At 43.7% G+C, this 14,412-nt stretch overlaps 1 protein-coding gene across 11 annotated transcripts in view; it reads left to right on the top strand.

Annotated features, from left to right (window-relative positions):
• Positions 1–9,633, top strand: part of LOC115942579 (uncharacterized) — a 50,421-nt gene extending 40,788 nt beyond the window's left edge. For all 11 annotated transcript variants that reach the window (XR_014144424.1, XR_014144418.1, XR_014144422.1 and 8 more), the window contains 2 exons: positions 6,818–6,962; positions 8,243–9,633. The gene's annotated coding sequence lies outside the window, so the exon portion shown is untranslated. The remainder of the gene's footprint in view (positions 1–6,817; positions 6,963–8,242) is intronic.
• The last annotated feature ends 4,779 nt before the right edge of the window (positions 9,634–14,412 follow it).

Genomic DNA, 14,412 nt, shown 5'->3' with positions numbered 1-14,412 from the left:
CCTGCTCATGCTCTCTCTCTCTTTCAAATAAATACATAGAATCTTAAAAAAAAAATCTCTCTTTCCATACGCTGTTCTTTGGAAGTGAACCACGAAGCCCAGCTCACACTCAAGGAGAGGGCAATTAAACTCCTCCTCTTGGAGTGGGGGATGACCTATGTATATTAATAAAGGTAGTTTTTAATATAAATTTTTTTGACCAAAAAGGAATTATAGTGCACGTGCTTTTCTGTAATCTGCTGTTTTCCTCTTAATAATATAGCATGAATGGATTTCCACATCAAATATTCTTTTATTATGTTATTTTTAATAGCTATTCAGTATTTAGCTGTCTGGATATATCAGAATTTAACCTGTTTGTTAGTTTGGACATTTAAATTGTTTCCAGTTATTTTTCCTGGATATTATGAAAATCATTATGATTAACATCCACCTAGCTAAATCTTTGTACAGTTACTTATTTCAAGGTAAAAATTTGAATAAAATAGATTTATCAAAGCATATGCATGTTTAAAAATTTGCAGGTATAGATTGCCTCCTAACAGTTACCTCTACCTGGTTTCTGCTGGTTTCTCACAGGCATCCCTGGTGGGAGCTGGGCAGGGAGAATGTGATGAGCAAAAGTGGACAGGGCTGCCATTATTCAGGGCAGCTTGAAAGAGAAGAGGTGAAGATGAGGGCTGAACTCTGCTCCTCGTTTACCAAGCTTGAGATCATTTATTAATGCTAAGGATGGTACCTCCTTAATGAGGACAGCGACACAATTTATTTTTCCATTTAAAAACATTTTATTAAAATACATATTGCAAGGTAAAACTCACATTTGAAAAAGATGTATAGAACAAATTTAACTATTATAAGTAATTTTAGAGTGGACATACACGTATCTCTGTCCATACTTACGGTTAATGGCAATTAAGAAAATCAGTTTCTTTTGCTGAGTATCTGTGCCCAAACATTCCATTATTAGTGTCCTAGTGTTCCCTTCACCCCACCCCAAGTAACCATTATCCTGTGTTTAGTGGTAATCACTTCCTTGTTGTTCTTTATTTTTATTTTTTTAAGATTTTATTTATTTATTTGACAGAGAGAGACACAGCGAGAGAGGGAACACAAGCAGGGGGAGTAGGAGAGGGAGAAGCAGGCTTCCCACTGAGCAGGGAGCCCAATACGGGGCTTGATCCCAGGACCCTGGGACCACGACCTGAGCCGAAGGCAGATGCTTAACGACTGAGCCACCCAGGCGCCCCCTGTTCTTTATTTTTAAAGTTATAAATAAGATACACCTTATGGCAAAATTAGCAAACAATATGGAAATTTACAAAGTAAACACTGAAAATGTCTCCTAACAGGGGTCTTCTTCCCAAGGGTGTCTGTTATTAACCACGGGGTATGTACTCTCCTGGCTGGGTGCTCTCCAGTGGAACTTTCGGCAGTGATGACACGTTCTGTTTTAGCACTGTTGAACACAGTAGGACCTAGGTACGTTTTAATATCGAGCAGTTGAAATGTGGCCAGTGTGACTAAAGAACTGAATTTTAAATTTTATTTAATTTTAATTAATTTAATGTTTGGTAGGCTCCTGTGGCTAGTGGCTACCATATTGGACAACATGGCTGTATGTTTTTAAAACCCTTTCTCTCATGCTGGCATGTGGGATCTTCACAGAGTTGTATGTTTGAGGAAACGTACCTCTCGGCAAGATGAAGGTGGCTGGGCTAGCAGTGGCAGCGACCCCTTCTTGACGTCATGCCCTCCACTCTTTCCGTACTGCCCTTCTAGACATAATCAACAGCACTACAAAGGTCAGCTGGGCTTGAGTTGTTTTTTTTTAAGCATTTGTCTCAGCCTACAGTCTCAACTGCAATTTAAGCAGCCCGCTCAGGGCGCTGTGTGGTGTGGTTTCCGAAAGGATGGGTAAAGGTGAAGCCTCCCCTCCCCCAGTGGCCTTTTTACTCTGGGTCTACGTTTCCAGGCAGCTATTTATGAAAGCTGAATTTTGCAGCTCTGTAGACTCGTGTTACCGCCAAAATGATCTTACTTTAAAAATAATCACTATCTCTTTTGTTTGTCTTTTGAGACAGAAAAATAAAAACAAAAGGACAGTTCCTGTTTGAACATGAATTAAATAACATCTTCTTAAATCACGGCTCATGACCTCCTAATTTTCTATCATCAGGCGCGTGTTGGAAGAGCCTGGACCAGGAGTTACCAGGCATGAGTCCTGGTCCCAGCTCTGCCCTGGTGGCCTGGGGTCATCGCAGTAAGAATGGTGAATTATAGACTCAGGGAATGCTTAGGAGAGCCCCAGAGGCATCATCTAATATTTATGGATCCCTATCCTGTGCATAATTTCGTCTTGTGCCTAGGTTTTATCACACAACTGAAACTGCCTCTTCATTGGACAAGAGAGCAGAGGGAAGTAATACTTTCTTTGGCAACCTAAGCTCTTGGCAAAATCACCTGCTCACAGCAGGTGCTGAAGTGCGTGTTCTATTGAAAACAAGAAGAAAGGAAGGGAGGAAGGAAAGAAGGAAGTAAGATAGGGAGGAAGCAAAGGGAAGGAAGGCAGGGAGGGGAGAAACAAGCACCCTTGTTACCCATGAATTACTTTCCATACCTTATCTCATACTTACTCCTTTCTACAGTTGGGTAGGAGAGATACAAGGCTATGAGGTCAAGTAACATGTTGAAGGCCACACAGCCACCAAGGAGTGGAGTCTCTGTTCTTGTGGCAACTCACAAAGTTAGAATCCAGATTCCCAGAGCTTTGTTCTCATTCCCCAGGTTGTTAAGAATGGTGAAATTGGTGTCTGCCATCCAAGCAAAGCCCCACGGGTGACTTGAGAAAGACAAAGGTTTTAGATCAGTTCTTGCCTGCAGCCCTTTCTCTTTCTGACATTAAGCATATCTTAAACCAGGTTCCTGGGTTGACATTCTCATGCATATGGATTTAGGAGGGGAGCAGCTTTCTCAGCAGGCCTAGGGAAGTATATTAATTTCACAGAGCCCCCATCCCCCTACCCCCCAGCAACTTGGAGGGGCCCTCTGGACCATTTAATCTCATCTTTTGTCTGCATTGAGAATGGGCATTTCCCCCTCTTTAAATATCATTCCTCCCATCCCTCTCCCCCCTCATCATACTCTTTGTTGTAGATGATCAGGCCAGGAGGGGAGAAGGCACTGGCCCACCAAGCTTGGGAAAGGCCAAAAAGGAAGGATTTGCAGGAGGTGACCCAGCCTCAGGGTCCCCTGAACTCTGAGGCCTAATCCTCTGTAATGGCCTGTGCTGGAAAGTCTTTGTGAAACCTTTGAAAGGAGGTGCTCCTGGGAGGGGCTTTGCCCCTCTTACTCAAGGTTCTCAGAGGGGCTTGGGTTGCTTCTAATGAGTGGGTGGACCTAGCTGGAAAGCTGCTGTCTGCCACAAAAATGGGGTGCCAAGAGAGGCAGCAAGATTCCCAATGTTTCAGGTTTTGCCCCTACTCCCCTCCCCTTTGGGACACCCCCAGGCCTCCACCCTGGTCCTTTGTAGGAGCCACGGGAACCGACACCTAGATTCCCAAATCTGTAACCTGGGCCGGGTGTCACAATCCAGGTCTAGCAGGGATCAGAAGTAAGTGACTTATTTAAAAAAGAAAAAATTCAAAAAATGATAAGCTAGAAAAGAGCAGATGTTTTCAGATAGTAATGTTTTTTGGGGCAGTGTACTGTCACACAGCCCGGGGTTTGAACCCAGACTTCATCCGGCAGAGACTTGGGTCTCTCAGGTTGTAGTGAGAATGGGAGCTAAAAATTGCGGGCAAAGTATAGGTTCTTACCAATTGGTGGCTACTGAAGGAGTGTGCGTAATCACCTAGCCCTCATTTCTTGTGTGAAGAAAGCAAGTCCCAGAGAAGGGAAGTAACTCGGGGAAGGTTGCACAGCAAGTTAAGAGCAGGGCTCAAATTAAAACCCTTTGCTCTGGCCACTGGATCAGAGCGCCATCAGGGGAGCTCCATAAGCAAAGTCCGTCTTTATTTCTATTTATTTATTTTTTTAACTAATTAATTATTTATTTTTAAAGATTTTATTTATTTGACAGAGAGAGACATATCGAGAGAGGGAACACAAGCAGGGGGAGTGGGAGAGGGAGAAGCAGGCTTCCCTCCCAGAGAGCCCAACATGGGGCTCGATCCCAGGACCCTGGGATCGTGACCCGAGCCGAAGGCAGACGCTCAATGACTGAGCCACCTGGGCGCCCCCATCTTTATTTTTAAAAGCCGGATTTGTGGTGTGCACAAATTGGGAGATGGTATTTATCACACGTGCCTGAGAGATGAAAAAAATGAGTGCACATTCCCTTTGGAATATTGTGATCATATTTCTGGATGGTGTTTTCTGTGGAGCAGAAATGAAAAACCGTAATTTCTAACCCAAGAGCTGACACGCTGGGCAGTTATTACTGCTTCAGCATGGAGGGCTGTAGAGATGAGCTCTGTTTCTGGAAAGAATTAATTGGATTCAGAAGAGAGCTTGAATGAGAGATAGAAAGGAGCTGTCTGTTCTTGGAGTCCGAGACCACCAAAGTCAAGGATCTCCATTTTGATTAGAAATGAATCTGATATGGTTTCTTTAATTGAATTCTTGACTGGTTGAATTTGGGGGGAGTGTCTTCCATTTTGTATGATGAGTCAGATACTTTGCTCAGTTGGAGGTCATGAGAGACTTTTCTAGAGTTTAAATGACTATTGATATGACCATTAAGTAATATATATTAATATAGCCATTAATAAAATTGGCAATGCCTTGCCCTTGCATGATCTCCTATAAATCTTGTGACACTTTGAAGAGAGAGGTATTTTTATCACTTGTATTTTTCAGATGAAGAAATAAAGACTTAAAGGTAACTTGCCAGGGGTTATTAGCCCAGGAAGTACTATGGTGGGCACTGGACATAAGTCTGAGATGTGAAGCATTCTCTGAACTCACCTCAAGAATGCTCAAGCATGGAGTTGGTCAACCTGCTGCTTGCTGCTTTGGGGGTTAGGAGAGTAGAGTTCACCCTGTGCTTCGAGGTAATAACTCAGGTGGCAGCTGACTGATTTTTCTCTTATGCAAGCAGCCTGGCCCCCCTTCTGCCACTCCTCTCTCATTCAACACAGGGCAGGTATGTCTGCACATTGTGGTCTACACATTCCCCTCCTATAACCCTTTGTGAACCCAATATCCCCTTAATTTAACCACCATAATGGAAATTTTTCTTTGCTCCCAATTCCTGGGGTTTTGGTTCCTGCTGTGTCCCCTGTTCCTATCGTTGAGGTTCAGCTTTGCTCCAGTCATTCTTGGCTGCCATTACTCAATGGCTGTACCCTTTCTTCCTTGCTAACAGAGCTCTGATTTTCCTCAGGTGTCCACCATCTATGGCCATCAAGGGAAGTTGGCCCCATACTCAGGGAGTGACTGATTCCTCATTGTTCTAAGCCAGTTATCATGGGACCAGTCCACTTCACAGTGACTGATTTAGGCATGGGCTTGTAACTCATTTTGGCTAATGACATGAGCGAATGATGGCTCAGGGCCTCGTGGAGAAGGTTTTCCTCATATTCAAGGGAACTGCAGGTGCCGTGCTGCTGCTTCTGGATGTTGATGTGCCTACCTGTGATGGCCAAGCTGCAGCCACTGTTTTGGGGACCACAAAGGGTCTGAACCTGAGAACACACTGAGCATGGCAGCATGGAAGGTTGGAGTAAGCTGAATCCTTCATGAAGGCCCCACGGAATTAACCAACCCTCTTAACATCCCTCTTTCAAGCATTGCCTTAGTCTTCAAGCCACTTGGATTTTTTCCCCCTATTACTTGCAGCCAAAAGCATTGTCACTGATAAAGTACGACATCTCAGTAATCTGTCTACTTCCCCAGTCCCTTCCTAGGACTTTGCTTTTGACCCCTCCAAACTCCCTATTTCCTGAGACCCCCTTCTTCTCAGAAGCTTAACCCCATTTAACATCCCAGGGAGAGGAGCTGGGAGTTGGGCTGGGGAACATGGAAAGGTCACAAAAAAATGCCACCCTTCTACTACTTTCTCTTGTGTTTCATAGTCTGTTTACCCACACCAGTTGCTTGAATGTCTTTTAACTTCAAAAAATGCTACTTTTGGGGGTGCTTGGGTGGTTCCGTTGGTTAAGCATCTGACTCTGGATTTCAGCTCAGGTCATGATCTCCTGGGCTGTGGGATTGAGCCCCGCATCGGACTCTGCACTCAGTGTGGAGTCTGCTTGAAAGATTCTCTCCCTCTGCCCCTATGCCCACTCTCGTTTTCTCTCTTAAAAAAAAAAAAAAGTGCTACTTTTGGAGCATGGACCTTGGGTAGAAAACATCATTGCCCCTGTTATTTCTACCTACTGTTTTTTCAAGGAAACATTTCCCTAGAATTTTAACAAGTCCTGTTAGAATGCAGTCCCTTCTCCCCCGCTCCATGTATCTTACTGCCTTCTCACTCTTCCTGGTTGTGCACATGGATAGAGCGGCCTACCCTCTGATGCATGTCCTCTCCTGCCCAGTGGATCCTCCACTGTTACCTCTGTGCTAAGGTGCTCTCGCTGCCCAGCTGTTTATGGCCCGATGCCAGGTATCTCCCATCTACCCCTTCTGACTGAGAGAATAGGCTCAGTTCATGGACTTGTGGGCTCATGGATTCAGTCCAATTCATGCTCATATGTTGAAGCCCTAACCCCCAGTGTGACTGTATATGCAGATAGGGCCTTTATAGAAGTAACTAAGGTTAAGTGTGGTCATAAGCATGGGGGCCCTAATCCAGTATAATTGATGTCCTCATAAGAAAATGACAGCAAAGGTGCATGCACAGAGAGAAAAGGCTGCGTGAGGACACAGCAAGAAGATGGCCATTTGCAAGCCAAAGAGAGAGGCCTGGAAGAAATCAACCTTGCTGACATCTTGATATTGGCCTTCCAGTTTCCAGAACGGTGAGAAAATTAATTTCTGTTGTTTAAGCCACCGAGTCTGGCATTTTGTTCTGGCAGCCCCAGCAAACTCATGTATTGGTCATACCTCATGTTCCAGATCTGATCCCTGGGGTTTATCAGATATCATTCAATTCATTCCTTCATTCATACTTTATCAGTCAGAAAGGTAGTAGAACATGGTATGGAATTACCAATATGTGAGCCACCTGAATCCTAGTCCTGCAAGACCCTCTGTGAAGAATGGCCTCTGAGGTCGTACAGTATAACACACCCCTATTTGCAGATTCATAGTGTTCACTTTGATATTAAAGATTCTGAGCAGTACTTCGGGAGAGAAACTTGTCTAAGGTTATTTAAGTGGCCATTTATAGCCTTGAGATTTGACTCTGTATCTGTCCCTTTATTGACTAACATCTTTTAATATCCATGAAGCTTGTGGGGAGAAATGTGGAGCTTGTTTTTCAAAGCAAAGCCTTAAAGTCAGATGGTTTTGCCACGTAATTCGTGAAACTTAGTTTTCCCACCTGCTAAGTGAGGCAGATAGTCACTATCTGGGTTATTGCTTTGAGGATCCAGTAAGAGAATCTATATAAAGGGCCAACACAGTATCATTCCACTTCTCTTCCTTCATCCTCTTCATTTATTCAGAAATTCAGTAACGACATATTTATTGAGCACGAAAGTACACAACTCTTGCTGGACGGAGATACTCTGAGTGACTTCCGTTTCTACCTGCTCTGAGCTGTGCTAAGGCCTTAGAGACTTGGGAAAACTCAAGCCCCCCTCCTACAGCTTTTTCCCCTGTTCTGTTTTTAATAAATGACATGATACTAGGAGTTCTCTGTCTTCACGCTGGTCACTGGGAAGCCAGGCTAGCCTCACACCTAGAGTGTTTAGGTGCTGGGTGGGTACCTGGCTTTGTGGAACATGCAACTCAAAGCTTGCAGGGGTGCATCTGGGACCAAGGAGCAACTTGCCATGTTAACCCAGAGCATCATCCATGTCAGCACCAGACCGGCACAGCTGTGGGTCTCTTGGCTTGAAAGTTCTGAAAACCCAAGGCCTTTTGTAGCTTTCATTTGGCAATAATCAGAATTAACTCCCTGTGAGTAGGTAATGTTCCAATCGAATCGTAATGCAGAGAAAATTCCACTAAGTCAGAATTTACCAAGAGAGTTCTGCCTAGGACATTCTGTGTGAGAGGCTCTGTGTCCAAGCTTTTACTTACCTTGTCTCATTTAATCTTCACAAATGACCCAATTATTATCCTCATTTTACAGATGAAGAAAAGGAAGAAACTGAGGCACAGGGAGGTGCGTGTGCTCAATCCACACAGCTCGAAAGTCCTGGAGCCAGCATTTGACTATGGGCAGCCTGACTCCAGAGTGCAGGCTCTTCTTCACCACTGTGGTCTTCTCCATCCAATTAGTTACTACCTTAAGTTGACAGATGTGGAAACTGAGGCTCAGAGGTGAAATTATTAGACCAAGCCACACAGCTAGTAAATGCCAGAGCCAAAACCTGATCCCAAGTCTCTCTGGCTCCAAAAGTGTTCCCACTTTTTATGGGGAAGAGCTCCTCCCTGCCTGTGGTTGCACACGTGGACTGTGTATGTAACCTGTAGGAGCCGGCTGCTACAGCCCTGTGGGCCGTGATTTGCTAGTCCCCCACCTACCGGTGACCTGAACAGAGTTGAAGTAACTTGCCACCACTACATCCCAGGCCCCTCTCACGGTCGGCCTCTGGCCTGAAAAACTCTTCCCCAGTCCTCCTCACTAAATTCTTCTCATCTCTCAGATCTCAGATCAAGTGCCCCTTTCTGGGGGTGGCTTCTCTGGCCCTCCAAACAAATCCAGTATCCCCTTTGGGAGATCTGTAGAGCATCCCTTAGTTTTCTTTCTCACTTTTAAATTATCTACTTGTGTGATTATTTTATAAGTACCTGCCTTCCCCTAGATTGTCCACACTATGAGGCCAGAGCCCACAGCAGAGTGATACAGTAACACCTCCCGTGTTTAATTCAGTTTTTAGCCTATAGCTAAAAATGGTAGTTATTATTCTATAACACAGATATATCTGTTTCTCTGTGTATGTTTACATATATACATATGTGTATATGTAAATACACACATATATAAATACACACATATTTAAACGATACTTAAATGTCATTAGGTCCATCCCCTTCCTCCTCCTAATGCATCAATCACAGAAAGGTCAATTAGCCATGGGACTGTTGCAGCCCCCTGATTGCTTGCTCTTGCAGACATTGCTAATCAATCACCATATTCTCTTCTTCTGAGTGTCTGGGGAGCCTCAAATCCCCTCTCAAGGCATTGCTCCAGGCAGCCACTGTTGATTAATTGGGCTTGGCCCCAAAAATGAAACTTGCCATCCCAGAGGGGGAAACTATTCTCATGTATTCCATATAGTTGATTAATCCTAGTGTTCTGCAAGAATTAAAAAAAACATAGGGATGCCTGTGTGGCTCAGTCATTAAGTGTCTGCCTTTGGCTCAGGTCATGGTCCCGGGGTCCTGGGATCGAGCCCCGCATCGGGCTCCCTGCTCGGCGGGAAGCCTGCTTCTCCCTCTCCCACTCCCCCTGCTTGTGTTCCCTCTCTCGCTGTGTCTCTCTCTGTCAAATAAATAAATAAAATCTTTAAAAAAATATTGATATTTGAGATCCTATTCTAGAGATTCTGAACAACTGGGCCAAGAACCACTGGCTGGCCAAATAGTGTGAATTCTGGCCAGTTCTTGTTTGGATTCCGTTTTCCCTTGTGTCATTTATTTACTTTTAAGTGTAGTATATAATAACTCCACAGTGGCAGATACAGAATTGAGGGCATTGAGGATACGGACATGATGGAAAGATCAGTGTCAGTTCTCAGTAGCTCTCACACTAACACAGGAGACAGATCAGCATGAAGAACTCTTAAATGAGGCAGATTGTTAGGAGTTCATTTATAGGCATCTGAAAGCACAGGGGAGTATGTGGCAGAGGAAGACAGAACTTCTATGTGGGGGGATCTGGAAAAACATTCTGAAGGAGGTTGGAGTTGCACTAATTCTTGAGGAACAGGTGGGCTGGGGAACCTATGATGAATCCAAATCGTGAAAGACTGAATGCCAGACAGAGCCATGTGGAGTCAATGACATAAGGAAAATGATTTTCAGAGTTGATCTTCAGGAAATAAACTTTGGCAGCAAGATGGAGGCTACTTGGAGAAGGATGGAAGAGGAGGCTTGGTGCAAAGTCTCTAGTCTTAATTCATGGCGGTGGCAGAAGTCACAGAAGTGAATTGGAGATGGAATGAGATTTTGGCAATAGGGGAGAAACATTGAATATGACTCAAGGGAAATCTATGAAAATTAATTGTATACGTGCTCTTATTGCTTTGCATTACATTGTGAGCTCTTCAGAAAAAGATTTGCATTCCTAATCTGGGTCAGGTACTGTGTCAGATATTTTACATAGAGCTTCTGATTAATCCTCATAACAATTCCACAGAGTTATTTTCACTATCTGGATGAGGATCCTGAGGTTAGAAATATATTAAATCATTTTCCCGGTGTTACACAGCCAATAAGTTGTAGAGTCAGGATTCAAATACAGATAGTTTAACCCTGGAACATAGGCATTGAACTGTGTGATGATCCTGTCTTAATTACTGCTCTATTCCGTGGTTTTCAGCCAGGGAGGATTTTGTGCACCTCACTCAGGGGAGACATTAAGCAATTTCTGTAGACAGTTTTGGTTGTCTCAACTGGAGTGGGGGGGATTGCTACTGCATTTAGTGGGTAAAGGTCAGATATGCTGCTAAAAATCCTACAATATGCAGGATGGTCTCCACACCAACTCCTCTCCCTGCAAGAAAGAATTACCCAGTCCCAAATGTCAGTGGTGCCGAGGTTGAGAAATCCTGTTCTATTTCTAGGGCCTAACTCAGTGCCTGGCTCACGGTTAGTTGAATGTTTGTTGAATTAAAGAGAACTATTGGGGATATGCATTCATACTTCTGTACTTACATAAATTTAAATTTATGTGAATATAGCTCCTTACAAATATATACATTCTTTAATCCTGATGTATTCTCCTGATCACAGAAATTTCACTGTGTGTGTCGTCTTTATTTCCTCTTGAATCTGTAACTTTGGGGCAATGTTTCTAATTTATCCTATTCCAAGTCTTACCTCCTGTAATTATGGTGTCTCCTGGCTTGGCCGTCGTCCCATGGATTGGTATTTCATTTTAAATCCTGCAGTTGCTGTGCTGACTTAGAAAAGATTTGGAGGTTTTTGTGTGTTTTTCTTTCTTGTTCCTGCCCCATCCTGTTGGAATTCATTGCATCACCCTATACTTTCCTAGCAAGGGGCTTAGCATCTACTTCAGGGGATGGGCTGCCAGTGAAACTCCCTGAGTAATCAGATCCATGGTTCACTGAATGAAGTGGTTGTGGCTGGCTGCCTCAGTTCCCATCCAGAAGGCGACATATTCCTGAACTTGGGTGATGTGGGCTTGGAAAGTTCCATCCCTTGTTGTAAACCAGCTGAGCTTTTTGCAAATCCATCCATGATTACGTTACCCTGTATCCAATTTCCAGCTGACAGCTGTTCCTCAATCTTCTCCTTCCCCCAGCCCCCGATACACTCCGGGATTTCCTTCCTTCCTCCCTTCCTCTCTCCCTTCCTTCCTTCCTTCCTTCCTCCGTCCCTCCCTTCCTACCTTTCTTTCTTTCTTTCTCTCCTCCTTCCTTCTTCCTTCCTTCCTTCCTTCCTTCCTTCCTTCCTTCCTTCCTTTCTTTCTTTCTTTCTTTCAGTGATAGCCACTCTAGAGCTTTTCTCATTTCCCCAATTCCTAAATTCCACATTTTCAGTCCGTTCTGTCATAGTTGCTATCGGTGCAGCTGTGATTAGGGAGAGGGATACCCAGTTGCATTGCCTGTTTTAGCAACAGGGTCATGATTAGGAAAGAGCTGGGGAGTAAGGGAGTCCTCTAGAGATGCCTCTCGATGAGAGGTCAGTTAGTATCTCCAGTGAGCCCTGAAGTCTGGTTGTAGGGGTGTTTGGCCCAGCCAAGATTCTTTAAAGATGCATAAGAACAAACAAGTGAGCAGAGAGAGTCCCTACAGTTGCTCATACCCACTTTACTTCCATTTGACCTTTATGATCGTTTACATTGTTGACTACTGTTGTGTGTCGTATGTCTACTGTGATCACGGGCTGAAGTTGAGGTGATCCCTCAGGACCACTCTCCCACTTATTGCTCCAGATGTGATTTTGTTTGATAAGCGATGATGGTCTCAGTTAGGAAGCATTACATTATAAATAACAGGAAAACAACTGGCTGAAAAGTTCAGAGACAAAGCTTCAGCCTCAGAGAATGCTCTCACTAAAGACTTGATTTTTTTCCCCACCTTTCTTCCTGACTTCACACTAAGTCTGGTTCTTTCTTTGTTCCCAAGATGCATACCAACAGCTCCTGGAGTAACACGTCTTCTTGCCTCATCCAGCAGATGCGAAAACTTCTTTCCCTGAGATTTCTCAGCATAAGTCTTGAGATTCATGCTAATTGGCTAAGGTTATAGAACTGCCCTGGGTCAACTTTCTGGCTAGGGGGTGGACTGGGCTGAATGGCATGGCCTAACTTATGAGCTCTACGCCAGGAGAGCACGTGGAAGTCAGGCCATTAGCAAAGAGGGTGGTGGATGGCAAAGAGATAGCCAAGAAGTGTCCATTATAAGATTTATGCTTGGTCTCCTTGACATTTGAATATCAGCAATGTATTAAAATAATACTTTGACCAGTTGCCTTCCTTTGTATTTGAGGAGTCTCTGCCACCAAATTCCTGACCTATGAAACCCATTCACTACCACTGTCTGCATGGCTGCCACCCCCAAATCTAGACCTAATTCTTTCCAACAGGGCAGGAAGGGTGGTACGGTTTTGATAACAATCTTAACTTTAAAGCACCTACTATTCGGAGAAATACTACTAGTGCAAATGCATTTGTGAATGCAGCCATTCATATTCATTCCTTTATTTATTCTAGTATCTTTTTACTCTTCACTCTTGTGTCTATATATCCATCCCATTGGAAAACATATATTAAATATCTGACATGTGCCAATCACTGTGCAAGATCCTAAGATCCAAGGATAAACAGCATACTAAACTCAAGAAGTTCAAAACAAAATAAGAGAGACGGGCACATAAACAATTAACAGTCATAAAGGATTTTTTCTTTTTGGTAAAATTATTAAAAAGTATTTAAAAACAGCTACTTCCCTCAACTCCGAACCACTGTGTTCTGCGTGCGTGTGTGTATGTCTGTGTATGTGTGTGTATTGCTAGTCAGTTTCTATTTCCTACCTACTTTCCTGGTCTAAATGTCCTCAACATGTCGCTGTTCCTCACCCTATTTGTGACTGCTGTATTTCTTTTACTTGTTGAGGTCATCTTGTCCTCTACTCCCAGGATTCCACAAACTTAGCAGCAGAACCAGACAGTGTCCTATACACCTACAGTTGCCTGAACAAATACATGGTTGATGACCAGAAGAACATTGGTGTTTTCTAGATAGTTTCTCAGTCTCACTGGGGCATAGATTTCTTACACAAGGAGTTTTTGATTCTACAGTTGCTAGGAAAGGGAGACCTATATTTTTCTTTAATTGAATTTAGATGTTTAAAAGTAAGCTCTTTGCTTCCTTTCTCTTAACAAAAAGTGTTTCCCACATGCTTTAAGGGCCATAAGAGTCCCATAGGAACAGCCATGTGGTGGGAAGGGAGAGAGATTTGGCATCAGACTGGCCTAAATTTGGACCCCCGATTTGCCATTCACTGGCTCTGCTACCTTGATTCTTTTTTTAAAAATTTTTTTATTGTTATGTTAATCATCATACATTACATCATTAGTTTTTGATGTAGTGTTCCATGATTCATTGTTTGTGCATAACACCCAGTGGTCCATGCAGAATGTGCCCTCTTTAATACCCATCACCAGGCTAACCCATCCTCCCACCGCCCTCCCCTCTAGAACCCTCAGTTTGTTTTTCAGAGTCCATTGTCTCTAATGGTTCGTCTCCACCTCCGATTTCCACCCCTTCATTCTTCCCCTCCTGCTATCTTCTTCTTTTATTTTTTCCTTAACATATATTGCATTATTTGTTTCAGAGGTACAGATCTGTGATTCAACAGTCTTGCACAATTCAGAGTGCTCACCATAGCACATACCCTCCCCAGTGTCTATCACCCAGCCACCCCATCCCTCCCACCCCACCCCCCACTCCAGCAACCCTCAGTTTGTTTCCTGAGATTAAGAATTTCTCATATCAGTGAGGTCATATGATACATGTCTTTCTCTGATTGACTTATTTCGCTCAGCATAACACCCTCCAGTTCCATCCATGTCGTTGCAAATGGCAAGATCTCATTCCTTTTGATGGCT

Source organism: Leptonychotes weddellii, chromosome 4, assembly GCF_054177405.1.
Source record: "Leptonychotes weddellii isolate Sample4059 chromosome 4, ASM5417740v2, whole genome shotgun sequence".
In the NCBI taxonomy this organism is placed as follows: Eukaryota; Metazoa; Chordata; class Mammalia; order Carnivora; family Phocidae; genus Leptonychotes; species Leptonychotes weddellii.
This window is presented reverse-complemented; position numbering and strand designations above follow the sequence as displayed.